At 38.0% G+C, this 19,368-nt stretch overlaps 1 long non-coding RNA gene across 1 annotated transcript in view; it reads right to left on the bottom strand.

Annotated features, from left to right (window-relative positions):
• The window catches only part of LOC147046385 (uncharacterized), a 36,265-nt gene extending 20,076 nt beyond the window's left edge, over positions 1 to 16,189 (bottom strand). Inside the window, exon 1 of the long non-coding RNA XR_015068208.1 lies at positions 16,032 to 16,189. This is a non-coding gene — a long non-coding RNA (uncharacterized LOC147046385). The remainder of the gene's footprint in view (positions 1 to 16,031) is intronic.
• Between the last annotated feature and the right edge of the window lie 3,179 nt (positions 16,190 to 19,368).

The following is a 19,368-nucleotide window of genomic DNA, read 5'->3' on the forward strand; positions in this document are numbered from 1 at the left end:
TATACCTCTTGACTTCTATGTAATTGTCCTTATTAGGATTGTGGGTGAACTGGAGCCTTTCGCAACTGATATTGGCCAAGGAGCAAGGGTACAGCTTGAACTGGTTGCCAACCAATCACAGAGCACATTCAATTTTCACCTTGCTCTACATATTGGCATGTTTATTACACCAAAGAGAATTTGACCATGCACATGCAGGGGAAGCAAGAAAGATGAGTGTGTGGGGAATTGCTGCCTTGCTCAAGGACATTTCAAGAATAGATTCTGTAAATATTAGAATCTCTTCAACACCAACTTAACATCCCGAGTCCATACCCTCTCTTGCCAGAGGGTGAGTCCTTGCAGACTGAGCTACTGTCAGTGAATTTTTATGCTAAATTAATCAATTATGTGACTGCCCCCCCCCAAAGCACACATTATTACTGTTTTTTTCTCCTTGTCAAAATTGGTATTATGTAGGGCCTTTGTGTTAAATACTTAGCCTGCAGCCATGGCAGCTATCTGGTTAACGTGTTCAAACTTCGAGCTAAAAATAAATTACAAAGTCATTAAAAGTCGGTGGTGTGAGAAAGTGTCGTCCTCAAGCCTTGTTAAAATTTGGGCATAAATGTTTAGGTGCTAATGTCGGCTGAAATTACATGTGGGAACATTGGCTGTCCAAGGCTTGCATAGAGAGGTTTGCCAGTGATGATTTTTTTTTTTCTTCCAAATAAAAACTGATATCTTTCTCAATGTCTGTGTTTTTCTATCATCATTTAATATTCAGCATACTAATCCCCTTTCTGTGACTGATGAGTTTGGCAATGTTCTGTTGTTTTCATAGTCTGTGTCATTTGTAGCATGATTAATTTTGGGCCAACATTGGTTTTGTGTCAACATTTGACCCTCAGATAGAACAGTGCATGAGTATTATCCTGGTTTCCCATTTCTCAACAGTTTTGGAATTTACATTTTGGCTGTAATTATTCTTGCATTTTCACACTGGCTTTAAAGCAATTCCTTCTAAACACAAATCAAGCAAAACCATAAGTAGCAAGCCTTTATACAATGAACAAGAATATCAATGTGTATGCTCCTATTTTTAATGAGTTGAACTCAAAGATCTAATAAATATAAATCTGTGTCTGTATTAGTGAGAACTTTAAATAAATAAATAAATAAATAACAAAAATAACAAAAATAAAAAAAACTATGACCTTAGCTTTCAAAAAGCTTGACTTTAAATCATAAACAGTAATTTCCTCTTGCACATTCATCACCACATCTCTCAATCATGAACTAGAAAATATGACATGAACATAAAACACAAAACATGAACATATCAGTGTAACCTTTTACCAATAACACCTAACCAACAGTTCTCAACTGGCAGATAAACGCTTGTGTCCTCCCATATGTCTTCATTGTAGTCTTTATTTTTTGGTCCATTGTTCTCCAAACATGAACATTTGTCATGATTTGGTTGCTCATGAAATGCTTGGTTACCCAGTCAAAGAGCTTGATAAAGAAAAGCACCCAGTCTCAAGTACTGAAGGAGTATGAAAACTGTTTACTGAAGCATGATCACAGTGATCACGTGAAACTGTTGCCCTTTGGTTTTTATTTCTGATTTGTTTGTAAACTGCTGTAATTTACTATGATTATGATTCAGTTGTGAGTCACGTTCTCATTAATTCAGAAGACAACAAAAGAACACATTTTAAGCAGATGAGGCAGTAGAATATTTTCTTTAATGGCACAAACTAATTTTGCACAGGCTGGAAAAAAATGGAACTGTTCAAACAATGAGTATTCTAAACCAAGATTATTCTAAAACCTATATGTTATAATAAAACAAGATTTTACATTGAATTACTGCTGCCACATGCCACTACAGTATATATTTTAGTTCACTTTTCTTCCTAGTTTGAAGACTTGCTATAACTTTCAAAAATGAATCACAAGTCATTGAATATTGTCACATGCGCTCTATTTCAGAAGGTGGGCGTAATTCACCAAACAAATTTGCCAACCATCAAAAAAAGAAAGTAAAAAAAAAAAAGAAATAGAAGTAGTCAGAGCAACTAATTTGTGATATGCTGTTGTTGTCAGAAGCAAATTTCCCTTTCCAAAATAAATTGCACATTTAAGATAACTACAATGCCTATCAACACCACTGTCATTGAATATTGTCACACGCTCTATTTCAGAAGGTGGGCGTAATTCACCAAACAAATTTGCCAACCATCAAAAAAAAAAAAAAAAGAAATAGAAGAAGTAGTCAGAGCAATTCATTTGTGATATGCTGTTGTTGTCAGAAGCAAATTTCTCTTTCCAAAATAAATTGCACATTTAAGATAAGTAACTTTCAACACCACTGTCATGCATTCAGTGGAAGTAAAGTCAGTGTGGCGCTAAGGACACCAAGCACGGTTGGATCATTGGGGCCGTTCAGGGTGTCCGCTGGGACGCCCAACACAAGAGACTCAGTGGGGCCTGTCAGGAGGACGGACCAGATACCAAACAAATAGAATTTTCCAAGGCTGTTCTTTGGGGAACAGCTGGAAAAACAGGAGACACTGACAGGTGATGTGGACGTAAGGTGAACAGGGCAATGACCACCATTACTGAGGCACCTCAGTTAGCCACTACAAGTTTTACCTATGTGTACTGTTTTACCCGAGTAAAGGTCAGCAAGACAACAAGAATGAGGCAGACAACAACATGACAAAAAAGGACAGCAATGAGGGGGACACTGCAGAAGACAGGTCAAAAATTGATCAGGACTGGATAAATGACAAAGCAAAAATATAGAGGAGCACAGAAAACATACACACAAAAACTCAGGGTTCAACACAAATAGTCCCAAAACCTTTTTAATATTTTTTTTTTTTGGTGGGGGATAGCTAACTATGATAATTGATTGTCCTCGTCATGCCTCACTAAACATGTTTCAAGTCCAACACATCAGAGATGAGACACAGTATTAGGGTCAATTACTCGCTCAAATTATGGGCTTTAAATACTAACTTGAAATTCAATCGGTCTTTAGATTAGAGAAGTAATGCCCTCAGCATCATTTAATTAGAAAACATTGAGGGTTGGTTTGCAGCTAAGAACAATCCAGTTAAATGGTTGATTTGCACGTACAGTGGACGAAGGCGTATGAAACACCCCTTCAAATGAACTCGAATTTAATAGAATACCAATACAATATTGATTGAGGTTGCTCGGTTAGATACGAACCGCTTCACCATAAATTGTTATCTATTTGACTTTTAAAATGATATTTGATGTAAAATAATGCTTTGGCAATACAGTATAGTGTTTACTATCTTGTTTTAGATGTTATCTTACAAATGCATATTTTTGCATAGAAGCTATATTCTTAAATCACTCATGAATATTTTACTCTCTGCCTCAGTTAATCAGAAAATAGTCCAATAAAATAATTTGAAGGAGTTAATGTAAGAGGTAATGTAGGTATACACTTCTGCATATCCAACTGTCAATTGTGGAATCAATCAACCAAATCAATATTTCATCCACCAAGCCTCGTGAAGACAGGTAGTCAAAAAATGGATGGACAGATGGATGGATTTAATATTATAAATAATAGCTGAATCTCACCAGCATATGTATATTTGGGCTTCTAAGGTTTTAAACTTTAAAACATATAATCAAATAAATATTTGGAACATAACCTGCCCAACAAAGAAGATTACTGTGTTGGAGGATTACAGTTTGCTTTCCTATCTACTTACTGTCTGTATCTTACGATACAATGTCGAAGACATTCCCATAACTGGCAGTTATCGCAGATGTGTCACATCCCACTTTCCATATCTCATGCATATGGGGTAGTTAATCAAATATTTACCACCGGATAGAACATGTTTTATTCCCTGCATATTTGCTCTCGTAGTTGACTAGAGTTCCCTTTGGCAACTCCCTTTGCTGAATGCTAATGTATACAGTATGGCTGTCGTGTGTTATCAGATTACACTATAGGCATGATTAAAACATGCCTATAGTCTCTCCAGATTTCTCCTCTGTGTGAGGTTGGCAAGTATCTTTGTGACCAATTTACATTTTATGTCCAGCTTTGCCCCCAACAGGAATTACTGTGACCTCTCTCATTGATTGGCTAGAACGTCATTTCCAGGCAGTCCTTAATTAGGATTGGAGTTAATCCCCCTCCGTCATGTCCCCCGCTGAATTTTTCCTCGCTCTAGCTGACCTCTGCCAAAGATAAGACGCACACCTTCCTTGTATTGCGCGTTAGTTGTTCACCTTAAGACTTCTGAGGTGTGCTGATAAAGCCAGGCTTTTAAGAAGCCTTTTTTTTTTCCGTGAGAACATGGTACCTCATTACTTACTGGCTGGTCAGTCAGACCATTTAGTGCGACATGGATGGTAGAAAGAATGAGTCACATGAAATGTGTCTTTACTTGTACTTCCCAAGTCCAGAACTACTAAAAAATGATTTATTATTCAAGGACCAATTTTGAAAGATCCTGAATAAAAATAATCTCAATTTAAAAAGAGTTTAAAATGTCATTGCAGCAAGGTCCTTCTGAAATTTCAAATCAGTGACTTTTTTCCATGGCAAAACAAACTCACAGTTCTGACCGACAGACTTTCTCCCAAAAGAAATCGACTTCATCCTTTGCGCCCACAAGGGAGACATTTTGAGAATTGCTGCGCTAGGTCGTTAGAGTGATTACAATAAAATAATAAAGCTTTTCGAGCCGTTGAGTATTATTTATCCATATTGTACTAACAACTGTACACTGCATTGCATTTCACACCAAATCCTATTAAATTCTCACGAGAACAGGCTCTATCTAGTCATGTGGATAAATGGAAGCAATGTAGTGTTCAACTTGCAGACTCAGGTCCATCATCTTATGACTGGGGAGAAGAGAGCTTTCTTTCTCAAGCACTCAATAATGACATTTGAGATTTGATTCCCTCCGCAATATCTGTGCTTCTTGTTCTTCACTTCATAATCTATGTAACCATGGGAACTTATATTTTGTCTGTGTCAGTGTTGAGTCAAATAAGGCCCAACACTCTTCTAGACACTTCAGACCAGTAGCGTTGAGTGGGTGAGGGCATTGAGTTGATTGCCTGAGGTGCAAAATTAGAAAAGAAGGAAAAAATGAGGGGGGGGGGAGAACGATGATGAATAATCCTCTCCTCTGGTGTGGAGTCGCATCATTGCAATGATGTGCATTTCTGAGTTGGGGCAAAGGTTAGCCAATAGACAGGAATCAATCAGCAAAGAACGGACGTGACATTGAGGGGAAAAAAAATGTGTCCAGTACCGTCAGCTACTGGAGTTTTAATGACTTGTTTTTTCGTTTAGTTAGCTTTTCATAAAATCAGCTCTTTGCAAAGTAATGAGTCACACAGATGGATTTTTAACAAGTGATTTGCCTTAAACGCCATCACAAGGCAAATTCAAAGATAAGCTTGAGCACGATCACACAGCAGTCAGCGCAGCTATTTGAAATCGGTTGGTTATAATGGATTGTTTTAAACTTCTCCCTGCTGTCAGGACATACTTCAACAATACCTGTTGTGAGCATCGCTCTTCCCATACAGACAATTTTGATAAAATGAGTCACATTTAAAGCAGCAGGGTTCAAAGCATAGGAAAACAGTAACAACATATAGTCTTGAAAATACAGTCCCACTGTGCCATTTTGATGAATGTAATAGTGGCAGCCCGCTTTTAAGAACCACCTGAGCCTTGTTTTTCACTGTCGGCCGCCAGCATTTGAGTTTGAAGCTACTCCTCACAGTTGTAGGTGTAAAGAGGATAAATATGCTGGTGTGGTTAATTTTTTTTTTTTCTATCTCAAGCTCTCTATATACATATGGTTACATATGGTAGCTTTCTTGAAGTGTATAATAATTGTGGTGGGATATATTGTAAAACTTCATGCCCAATATGATGGTTCACCTTCCTGGGGTGCTGGATTTACTACAGTCTCTACAGTCTTTATCACAGCAGAGGAAATCTGCATATGTTGACTAAAGAATCTACAGACGATCGAATTTAACAAGGAATGGCGACATTTTAGAGTATCTACCAGAGTGCATATCTGGCAAGAAGCTCTATAAATGACAGCCTCAAGTGGACAGGAGAATCTTCACAACCCAACTAATGTGTAAGTGAGCAGATCTTTTTTTTTTTTTTTTTTTTTACTTAAGCTCATAGAAAAATATGACCATTCGTGATTGTTTTTCTGACTAACACTTTGTGAATGTCCTCATCAACGATTGACAGAATTATATAAGAATGGCAGAATTATATGAATTAGCTAGTTTTTATTAAATAAATAAAAATAATTTGAGATCAAATGGTCACTAATGTAGAGTATTTTACATGAAATGTAACCTGTGATAAAATGCATTTATTTCCTAGCTACTTTACAATCTACAGCATAATGGGATTGAAGAGAAAAAAAATCATCTCACAAGGTCAGACAAGCACGATTATTACCCAAAGCACAGCTATGACGGAGTAGATATTAGACAATGGAACAAATGAAATTTACTCAAACAATGATACTGGCAGTCAATCAAGCAACAAGGGAGTCAATTCCAGACACACAACAGATGCGATGGGAAATACAGAATAGACAAAGCTTGGCAAAAAGTCTGGAAGGATTTTAAGTCAACACTTAAATGCCTATTGTCAAATAAAAAAGGTTTTGCTTGAATAACATTGAACTTTTATTCCCCTTAATTTGCATATTTCTTAACAAATTTGTCATTTGTTTGACCTTTTTTTTTTTTGACCTTATTGTATTTATTTAATAGTTTTGTCTAAAAAAAACATTGTGTGTCTTGTCTCCTCTTCTATACCTACGTGCGACAGTGTGTGTCCGTGTGTGTGTGTGTGTGTGTGTGCGTGATCTACAGTGGTATTAAGCAGCAAGACAGATGTTGCTCCCAGCTGAGTGAGGATTTAGTGAATGCTTAATGAACATTGTAATTTCACTCTTTGCCCTGTCAGCACAGCAGTCTTCCTTTTTATTATCAGGGATGGCACAGTGCTTTGTAAACTTTTAATCTTCGTTTTTATTGAGTGCACACACTTATTGTGACTCAATATGCTTGGCCATTGATTTTCCTATATAATTTTCTATGTTTCAGTTATACATCAGGAAATTCTCCTGGAAAAGTGAATACATCTACATCATTAGTAATGGAGGGAATATCACGGCTGATAAATATTACTACTACTGTTCTACTGTATGGACATTGTATTTACCTTATCTGTCTATATTATATTTTGTATTATACAAGAGGAATATGATTGACACTGTTCATATTTGAATACATCAAAACTGGGTAACTTAATTTTTTAATCAGTGCTTCTTATTGGCCTCAAGCACAGATGAATGGGGAAAAAAATGCTATTTTAAATGTGGACAAAATACATGCATGCGGACAAAATAGCTGAAAAATATTTGTTTTACTAAATACATTTTTTCAAGGAATGTATATATGATCCACTATTAAAAAAAAAAGGGAAACTGATTCAAAAATAAAATTACCATGTGCTGTGATTTTTTTTTTCCTAGTGCAAATGACTAGCTTTAAAAAAATCCTTATTACTGCTAAAGGTGCATCTACTAAATCAGCACCAAAAAAGACAAACTGTTTTTTCACTTTGTTATGGGATGTGTCATTTTGAGGGGAAAGATGATTTACGCCATTTTGGGATGAGGCTGTTACAACAAATAAATGGGAAAAATGAATATTGTCTAGATTTGCTGTATAAGACTCCAGTGGAACAGCAATAGCCAGAACACACAGTGAGGGCAGTCAAGTTGTGTGTCTCAGTCCAGACGATGCAATCTATCTAATTATGTCTTGATGACTCCGGGGACAACAGTTCCCATTCTAAAGTCCTGAGTGACTAACAGAACGCTTTTCACAGAAATCCAAGTCCAGTTCAGAAATGCCACGATTATGTTATTGAGGTGTTTTTTTTCCACCCCCTGTCTCATTTGCTTGAATCTATAAATGATTTTTTCTGTCTGGGTGATAGTGTGTGCATTTTTATGGGCTGAAATTTGCAATGTCACCACATAATGCAAAGGAGATTCAAATTCCAAGTTATGAAATCCAGAGGCCGAGACTCGCCACTCGTGAAATCTTTGGGCACTTTTTGAATGAGAACTTTACACTGAAGGCTTGCATAGTTCATTGGCGCATGTTGTAATGGAAAACCACGTTTGTCAAGCTGGGACAAGCGAGGCTGATATCAGGCCGCTCTGGAACCTGTAACGGAAAATCTGCTAAAGTTTTAATGAGAAAAATTAGATTTTTGCCCCACTGAGGCCACTGGCAAATATATTCCTTTTGCAGGACTGCTCTTTTTTATCACCTAAATTGTCATTATTGCTGCTTTGCTCGCTTAGCAATTACCATAGAGCAAAATCAATTATTCTCAAATGAGTTGTTCAATAACACCATTCACACAAAATTAAATTATCTGATTGTTTAGCCACATTATTTACCTCCTGCATCCACATCACAATCAACTCCTTTACTTCACACAGGATGGTAAATTATTATTGTTTGTGAAAGCTTGTCAGGATCATGTTGGTGGATTGAAACTTGCAATGTGACAATCAGATACAGGTAATAGGCTATTACATCAGCTAGTGTTACAATTATTTTTAAGATGCTGTCCTCTGTTCATAAAAAAGATTTTTCCTTTAGAAAAACATTCCCATAATTGGACAGGGTAAACTGGAAATAAAATTCCATGGTCGTCCTTGAGTGTTGTAGGGCGTGGTATAGGTGGATGATGCAATAAGAGGGGTGACCAAACTCATTCAAATTCTGGAAGATCCACAGGTTGATTGAAAAAGCTTCCGAAAAAATCCATTCGTCGAAGTTGGGTCAGGCAGGGTCAAGAACAATCAAATCAGTCCTGACACAAATGTTGGAAAGTCATGCATGGGTAGAGGATCAATCTGCCAATGGACAAAGATACTTAAATGCCAGTGAACTAAGTTGCGGTGGGTTAAAGTTAATTGTAGTTAAGAAGAAAAGTTTGGTCACGCTGCATTCAGGGACACACAGGAACCGGGAATATTCAGTGGTGGCTGCTGGTCATTAATGGAGGGGAAACTCTTTTTATTTATTTTTTTACAGCCAAAATCATAAAAGTGTTTCTTTATTTACATCATCGCTGTCAGGCGGAAACCTTGTACTGTTAAATAACAACTTTACAGGAACTCAAAAAACTCCCAGCTTGTTTCGAGTTCCCAGGCACTACTTTGTTCCAGTTGTATTGTACCTTACATTGCTATTTCAGACTCGCGTCAACATTATACTACCTAAAAAACTAATACGCAAAAAAAAAAAAATTGTTGGGTGAAGCAGAAGCTTATACAGGGCTCCCCAACCACATATCTTTCAGTAGAGCAGGGAAATGTTTTCCATGGAGAACTTCATATTAACATGAAAAATATCACACGCATAAATATCACATGCATTAAAATCACGTAATATTTTATCAACCCTGCAGTACAGCTGTCAGTTGCTCAATCTTAAGACCCTTGGAGCTATATATTGTTTTTTTAATATATATATTTTTTTAAAAATTAAAAAAATACTTTTATTGCCATAAAACAAAGACTCTATATCTGCACTCTCAGAGTTTTTTCAGCAGTTTTACAAGTGGTACTTAGGTGAACTTCATTAAACCATTTTCTATCCATGAGCACAGAGGGAAGCTGGTTGAATAAGCAATTACCACTAAAGAGTGCTTCAATTGGGATTTCTATTTCAGTTAATGTGCACTGAGGGGACAAAAGACGAATGCAATTTTGTGAAAAACCCGTTGAGGTATATGGGGTATGTGAAGCCCGCTGAGTCATTCGGCTATGCTACCTCTGCAGGTGGTGCTCCACTTAACAAGCAGAAACATCACAGCATCCCAATTAAAAACCAAAGTGCTTACTGTCCATGCCACTTTGTGTTTTGATGTTGATGAATGATCATGGCAACAACAAAAACTCTCCTCTAATGAAGAGATGAAAGTAGCCTTCACAGGTTATAGAGGGGCTTCTGTATTTTCATCAACTCCAGCCATCAGCTAATTCACAAGAAGTGTTGTTTTGAATCATTCATTACCTCATTTAAAAGTTTTATGGTCAGCTTCCTCCCTCTGGATTCTGTGCATCAAATTTAAGGCTGTTTTACTTGAAGTTGCACTCCTCTTGCATTATGTCTGATGAAGCTATGCTTAGATTGCAATTATTAATTTTGGATGTACAGGGAATTGCACGGTTACTGATCTTTCAGATGAGCCAACACCACCGCTTTTAATATCAGAACATCCATTGCAGACAAACTAAATTTTGGTGAAAAACTACAATGAAAATACATCAACATAAAACATACATAACACACTGACTTATTTCACCTTCCAGACAGGAAATCAGGAGCAAATACGAGTAATCCAAACCTTGTTGTATGCACCTTATGCTTCATCTTCCTCCTCACATACCTGACGCAATTACCCAACTACTTGCAACTGCTTCCTGCCACATGACGCAACCCTCAAATAGAACAGTGGGAGACACAATAACCCAAACAAATGTGAGAATTTTGAAATTTACATTACATTTACATTGCAATACATATAGAAAAATAAACAAACATGATCCTTTTAAATCACAACAGTTCCATACAGCTTGTAACCAAGAGATTTCTGATGGATGTTTGGCCACTTTAATTTTAGAATTACCCCGCTGCTTTTATTCTTCATCTCTGCTGTCCACAGTTGAACACATTTTGCAAACCATAAAGCAATCCATGTCACAGTGAAGATATATAACTCCACTGTGACACGGATTGCTTTATGCAATGCTGACTTTTCAGCTTTTGAAATAATTCAAATGCTGAAAAGTCAGCATTGCAGCAGCTTTCATCATCATCATCATCTGTCAGCATCAGTCATCGGTCCTTATAATGCTGAAGCGGCTGCTTAGAAGCACAAAACTGTAACAATGTATTCATTTATTTATGATAACCTACCGGCTCTCTAAATTGCTCATTTTGTGCCTTTCCAAGCACAAGTAAATGATCCTCATTATCTGCTGCAATGCACCGACGTGAACAGTAATGTGCACATTGTGCAAGGAGTAACAATTTGAAATCTGTAATTGAGTGAGATAAATGTACTTTGTACGTATTGTTGCTTTTCTGCAGGAAAGGATGATACAATATCCCAGAAGGGGTCGGTCATGTGTCATGATGGGCCATGCTTTTTATGAGGACTTTTTTTTTTTATTCCACTAATGAGCACTTAAATGGCTCATCAGCAACTGTTTTGTCGTTATACACTGATAAATGCAATAGTACTAAGAAAGAAAGTACTAAGAAACAATTCATGAAGTTCTCAAATGATACGCATTATAAATCATCCATCCATTTCATTTTCAGAACTGCTCATCATCACTAGTTTTTATTAATTCTGATTTATTAGGGAATTATTCATAGGAAAAAAACACATGATCCTGATTTGTTGGTATTGTGACCTATTCTAAAAAAAAAAAAAAAAAAAAGCCCTTGTAATCTCTGTAAACAGATTCAAATCTGTTGCAGCCCCTTATGGCAGCATACACTTTTGGTGATTAATTACTTTACATTAGTGTATTGAGTGCATAATGGCTGCTGATCCATTACATCCTGTCTTTGACATCAGAAAATCAATCAGGCCTAAATGAAAGAGAAAAGTAATGTAATGGTCCAAAATAAATGACTAATGGAGACCTTTTATAAAAGAACATAGAAGGAAGACGTTGGCTGCTGTAAAGAGACTGTTATGAATGGTGTGCAGTTAGTAGAGGTGGAATGGTGCATTTTTATTGGATGTTTTTGTGCATACAGAGAACATTACTTATTCACAGCATTTTGATTGAACAATTTTTATTTATTATTTATTGATTTGAAGTAAATTTTGGGAACAAAACATGCTCTGCTAAGTGGAAGTGAATGAAGTGTACCATGTTAAACAAGTTATTAGTTAAACTTCAAACAAATTATTTAAACAAGTTATATTAACAATTATCATATTTCCATGCTAATTCCCAAATAAGGCGAATTGCAGTCCTCAAAAAAATTAAAAAAAAATGTGTGCTGACTGTTTTATATGCAATTTCATTTTGCAAAGTAAGCAGGAGGACAGTGCATTGCAGAGGCTTAATGTTCTGTTGCTGCTCGTGTTTAATTACATTTCTAGAACAGCCCAGGAACTGGCCTGGCACACCCTCCTTTAACTCAAAGAGCTCCAGTTGATTCATGTTGCTCTAATAGATTGTCTGCATTAATGTCACCTTGGACCCTCTGTCCAAAGTTGGTTTTAACTTGCTGGATAGCAGACGCTTCAGCTTTTACAGTACACATTCATTATAAAGTGACAGTGGTGCTTCCCCCACTGTAGAAATGATGAGGACTTCTATCTTGAAGAGAAAGAAATAAACATGGCTGCATGCAGCACAGTAGAATTGAGACTTTATTGATTATTAATAACTTCTACTCACTGACACGATCAGTCAGGATCTAATCATTATTAATGTACAGTGTTCTTCAACACAAGAAAAAGGTCACGCGATTAAAGAGACTGCTTGCAGTCATTACAAACCTTTCTATGCATGCAGCAAAACCCCTTAAGCAACTGCCACTTGAGATTTTAGCCAGAAATATCCTATGACACAGCTAAGTGTACATCTATATAATTAATTTAGAGACTATTAAAACACCTTCTGTGTCATTCATCTCACATTGTGCTCACCTTATGCATTGTTAAACCTTTTGGAATTCAATGGACACGTCTCAAATACGCATGCACATTTTTATTTCCAAAGATGTTGTCTGCATGCCTTCTGTTATTCTTCCTCTGTGTGTGCGTGCTGATGATTTGATCAGGCCACTGACTTGGTTGTCAAAGAATTCAACAAAGACATTATATACAATATTAATAACAATAATAATAAAATAATAATTAACTCATAATAATAATGGTAGATCTAATATGGTAGATATTCTCTGTGATTCTTTCCATTGTTGTAAAAGAGCAGAATATTTTGCTGCAGAAGACCCAATAAAAATCTATAGCTCCTGTTGCATGATATCCCTTCAACACCAAGCAGAGCGTAAAGAGGCAGGACGATGACCTGATCCTTGAACAAAAGGCCAAAAAATAAAAAATAAAATAAAAAGCTTTGTTTTACACTCTTTTTCTCTTGCTTGTTACATTTGACTCTTATCTTGCACACTCCACAGAGTTCATACAGTCCTACATAAAATACTAGTTCTCCTATTCTATTCTCATTTTCTTCCTCAAACCCGCTTCTCCTCACGCATGCACATTCTGAATTTGTACGTCGCACATAGTCAGCTGTCAGTCACGCACAAGATTTTCCAACAGCAGCCTGCCGTCACACGCACGCGCATGAATAAGCAGACACAGCCGAAAAAAAGAGACAGGCATATGGTGAAAAAAAAACAACCCATGAAGGTCTCGCTGGAGAAACACAAGCAGAGGTAAACACTCATTTTTTTTTTGTGAGGAGGAAACCTACTGCTTGATTCCTGTGGTGTATGAGATGACTATAATTTGTTTTGTTTATGGTAGAATTAACAAGCAGAATCTATTTCTTAATGTGTAAATGCGTCATTCAATCAGAGTAGTTAAATGAGCAAGTAGCTCTGTCATCCAGGCATGTAAAGTGGTTATTGCAAATGTTTCAGAAACTGAAAATGTGTCCTTATCCCGAATATTACACACCTGGTTTATTTACACAGCAACATTGGAAACATACTTCTGTGGCTTCATTCGATGGAAGTTTTGCAAGGGTTACTTTACGGCGTCATTGAAGTAGACAAACAATCATAAACCAATACACACTGATGCTTGCCCAAGTGCCAAAGACAAAACCTCATATATATGTTGTTAAGTCAAGGGCTGACAATATCAGCACAAGGAAAGGTACAAGGTTGGGGGCGGAATCAAAGAACATTGCCTTGTCTCTAACGGGAATACAACCAGTGGAAAACACTTACACTCCTTTGATTTTAGCAGCAGGCTTGATTTGAGATACACACTTCACTGAGGTTCTAAGTGGTTTTAATTATTCTGCCTTAGAGGTTGTGCTTACGTTTCTTCTTGTTGTCTCTTGAAAAATACATGGTTTTGAAGAATTCACAAATTTGACAACAGCGACTTTGATGAGGGAGTTTAAATTTGGGAAATCAACAGTTTACAGCACAATACTTACAATTTACAGCACTTTTGTTTTTACGGTAATGAGAGCATGTATAATGACGCCCATTTACCCATTTATTAGTGAAACATTTTGTTCTGTATTCTATATACTCTGTTAAATGACAAATAGAGAAAGTCTAGTCTAATTAGGATGATTTTTATAGATATATAAAGTAATTTATTAGTCTCTAGAGCCAGCTTTTGTAGCCAGGTATCGGACCGCCACATTGCTTTTTCGGACTGTGGCTGGTTAGGGTTAGGTAGTAGTGCTCCTTCTGGGCACTCTGGATGTTGTGGGGCTGTTCTGGCTGACACACCTCTATAACATTGCATGGACATCGGGAACAGTGGCTTTGTATTGGGAGACTGGGGTGGTGGTGAACCGGAGGGTGTGTTCCAACTACAGAGGAATCACAGTCCTCAGCTTCCCTGGTAAGGTCATTCAGGGGTGCTGGGTCCGTCGGGAGGTCGAATCTCGGATTCGGGAGAAGCAGTGTGGAACAGTGGACCAGCTCTATACCCTCGGCAGGATCCTCAAGGGAGCATGGGAGTTCGCTCAACCAGTCAACATGTGCTTTGTGGACCTGGAGAAGGCGTTCGACCATGTCCTTTGGGGAGTTCCATGGGGGGTGCTTCGGGAGTACGGAGTGGCAATTCCTCTGATAAGGGGGGTTTGATCCCTGTATCACCGATGCCAGAGTTTGGTCCACATTTTCGGCAGTAAGTCGGATTTGTTTACAGTGAAGGTTGGACTTGGCGAAGGCTGCCCTTTGTCACTGATTCTGTTCATAACTTCTATGGACAGACATTCTAGGTGTAGCGGAGGCGTTGAGGTTGTCCAGTTTGGTGACCTCAGCATCGCATCTCTGCTTTTTGCAGACGATGTAGTGCTGTTGGCTTCTTCAAGCCGTGATCACCAGCTCTCACTGGAGCGGTTCACAGCCGAGTGGGAAGCGGTCAGGATGAAAGTCAGCACCTCCAACTCTGAGACCAGGGTCCTCAGTCGGAAAAGGGTGGAATGCCCTCCCCGCATCAGGGATGAGATCCTGCCCCAAGTGGAGAAGGTCAATTATCTTTAGGGCTTGTTCACGAGCAAGGGCAGGATGGAACGTGAGCTCGACAGGCGAATTGGTGCAGCGACTTAAGTATACATTATGCAGCAATTTTTACCCTGTTGGTTTTGCTTTTATTTCATTGTTGAGTTAAGTGTGCCACTTACAGTTTCATGAAACGCATACACTCTGGGTTGAGTGACTTTGAAATTAGAGTGTTCTCTGCAAAATATGTTCAAATCAAACAGTACAGTTATCATCATTGTCAAGTTGTCCTGACTTTCCCCAGTTCTTTGCCCCAACTTGAAAAAAAGGCCTTGGTCCTTAGAACACAAGACAGAATCAGATTTCCCTCTTTCTTTCTGCAATTTATTGCAAGGTTAATTAGAGGTTGATTAGGTTGATAACCTTAAACAAAGAAAACATTGCATTGTATTAAGTTTAAGTTCAGTAATTGCATACATATACCAGGAAAAAATTAAGCATACGTACTTAAGTTAAAGTAAATAAACGACGTACCTGAGTGTTCAAACATGAACATATGCCAAACATAAACATTCAATTTGCCTTTGTGAGTACTTTAAACTGATTGAGCCACTCAAAGTTAAGATAAACACAGCTTGTGGCTCAAACCAAACATTTCAAACAAACTAAGCATTTCCCGAACTATATTATCCAAGTCTATTTCCTACCTGTTGCGTTTGTCCAGGAACTAAGGAGTCTCTTTGGTGTTTTTTTTTTTCTTTGATTTCTCAGTTTAAGCTTTTCCTTTTTTTCACTAACACACTTTCCCTTGTTTGTTCCCCCAGCTCACATGCTGGTCTGTAGGCAATATGGCCATCCGTCCTTGGCATCTGACAGGAAGTTTGGTTTTTTCTCTGCCTCCTGCAGGTCTGGAGGGGGACTAGTGGCTATTTCGACTGAATGATCTCTGCCTCTGTCATTTGACGTGAAAATCATAGAGAGCTTTTGGTAGGATTGAAACAAAGCAAGCAACTAAATACCAACAAACTGACGAGACTCAAGGGGCTAGAGGAGGCTGACTGGGTAACACAAGGGGAAGGGAAAATGAGCACTGGTGCACACAATAACATAAGAAGACTGAGGAATAGAATGGAACAACACGAAATTAACATTAGAAAAACATTCAACGAAATTATCAATCATAAAACATAACAAATATGCCCCCACATCAAAAAAAGCAATTTAGAATTAGATGGATGGATAATATAATGACAATTCTGTCCAGTGAAATATGCTCGATCTTTCCAAATAACAGTCATTCTTGCATTCATCAAACGTTCCTAATAATATTTATGCATCTGGATCAAGATGAAAAGCTTGTAAGAGAGATGAGATTTTATTATAATAACCTAAAGTTTCAGACAGAGAGATGAGACAAGATTTCGTGGGCTTCACCACGGAGATTTGATGTACTAGAAAAGGGCAGTCTTATGGCCATTTGAAATGAATACAGACTTTTTTTTTCAAACACCATAAAATAAATATGAATCAACTTCAGCGTTCCTAAATTGTGTCACTAATCCCATTTATTTTGAGCAGTAGCATTGATGGGTTTCGAAGTGGCAGTCGAAGCCTAAGTCATAGTGTTGGTATTGATGCCAGCCAGGACTGAGCGTCAATCTCTCACTGATGAATCTTGACAGCCATTTCCAGGCCACCATTTTTGTCCTCCTCAGCCTTCAACTGAGGTCAAGATAAAAAAATATATATATATTGTAATTGCAGTTCTATTTTAGTGAAATGATAAAAATATTATCAAGCAAAACAATCAATCTCCATGTGTCATCATCAAAATTCGAACATTGTTAATTTAATACATATCTGACAGTGTCAGTTAAAACTGATCTTTATTATGGATCTAAAATGCAGGATATTTGACAGTGAGTCTTATGTTATCAAAAAAGAAAACGATATGAATAAATGACCCGTTCCATACTCTGATTTACTGTTATTTGCTTGTACTGGTGATAAATAACAGGTTACTCAGAGGAAGAACAATTTAATGCCCATGAGGGAATTGCTTTAGATGTCTTGGACAGATGCTTTTCACAAGAAATCCAAAGATTAATGGGATTGCTCTCACAATTGAGATAATCCCGCATTATACTTTTTTTGTGGCGATGCACTGCTCTAATCATAACATGATGCATCTGCATAAGAAGCCAAAGTTAAAGCTGTCCTCCTCACTAGAATTTTCTATGCAGAACCCTCGAAGCAGATGTACTCCATTAGCATAATACTATGTGTTTATGACTCTTCAGTATGATTGGATTTTTTTTTTTGCCTTTGTGAGACAACAGTTATAATTTCTCTTTACCTAGTTGAACATTGAATTACTAGATTGATTGTGATCATGAATGAGTTTACTTTAACAGTGACGGAGCAGACTTTTTGTTGAGTGTGCGAAACAAAAACAAAAAAGTTAACAGTGTGGAGTTTGCATGTTCACCCCGTCCTGCGTGGGTTTCCTCCGGGAACTCCGGTTTCCTCCCACATCCCCCCAAAAAATGCATGGTAGACTGATTGGGCACTCCAAATTGTCCGTGGGTGTGCGTGCAAGTGGTTGTTCGTGTCAGTGTGCCCTGCGATTGGCTGGCAACCGGTTCAGGGTGACTGCTGGGATAAGCTCTAGCACGCCCGCAACCCCTGTGGGGACAAGCGGTACAGAAGATGGATGGATAGATCTTTATTTTTAATTTCATTTACAATTAAAATGATTTCCCTAATTCTCATTCCTGCGAGAGAAGTCAATTATCACCTGGCTGCATGCATTCTTGAGGTTAATACAATTATTATCAGTGCCAGGCCGTCCTATAAATGCTGTCACATTATGTTTCCCTGTCATGCCTCATTCCGTGTGAAGCTTTTGCAGCTGCATACAGAGTGTAAATTGGAATTTTTACGTCATAGTCCAGAAATAATCATCGTTACTGAAACCAGAGGCTCTAGAGCATTTTTTAATGAGCGTTTTTGTGTACATGTAAAGTTTGTGGTGACCACATTGATGACAACTTGCAACTAGAATAGAAATAACACACTTGGAGCTTCAGGCACAACACACCACAATCCCAGTGGCCCCCCCAGAGGTATAGAAGTGCCTGACATCCATTGACACCAAAGGGTGCAGCCAGCAGAACAGGGCCAAGACTGAGCCTAATGCATGAGGCACTTGATCACCGCACCAACTACCGAAGGCCCCTGAGGAGCCACCCTTGAAAAACAAACAGAAGCAGCTCTGCCCCTAGGCCAACCTATAGTCCAGTTGCATTCCATCCCTTGGGTTCCCATAGCAACCAGTAGCAGCATTGATTGTAGAGACAATCTGCAGATCACCATGGTCAATTTAAAAAAAAAAAAAAACATCAGAGGGGACATTGCATCTGCTTCACAATATTGACGAGGCTGTGTCTGAGAATGACGGCTTGCTGGATGATTTGGCTGACTGAGAATCTAAGAGAGCAGTTGCCCCTCCTCAGTGAAGAGAAGCAATGTTGCGTCACATTCCCCACAATGGAAACTCTTGACTATAAAATCGGGAGATTAGCGAGACAAATGACTGATTGGGAGTTATGCAGCAGATGAGGCTGAAATTTGAGATTCTGAATCAGGAAATGTGGTGTGTAATCAATTCTGTGGTCCGTGCGTCATAGTTAATACACGAGTAACTCTGTCTATTTACTCAGTGGGTTCTTCTAAATCTTTCAGAAACTAGAACTTTGACCTTAGCTCAAGTCCTGACGACATTTGAACATAGTTATATTTCTTCTAACATGATATTATCACTTAGGTTAGGCAGCCAAGTCACATGATTGTCCACGAAGGTGGAATGGTTCAAAGCAACATGCTGAACAAAAGTACGACTCATTTCTCTGTACCAAAACAAGACCATGACAATATTGAGGCTGTTTTAAAACAATGGATATTGTGACATCCTATTTATCTTTTCTTGCCGGCGGGTAAATTTTGGTCCACAGATATAATTCCTAGAAGCTGCAATTCATTCCT

Source organism: Syngnathus leptorhynchus, chromosome 14 (genome assembly GCF_054491065.1).
Source record: "Syngnathus leptorhynchus isolate UIUO chromosome 14, UIUO_Slep, whole genome shotgun sequence".
Taxonomy (NCBI): Eukaryota; Metazoa; Chordata; class Actinopteri; order Syngnathiformes; family Syngnathidae; genus Syngnathus; species Syngnathus leptorhynchus.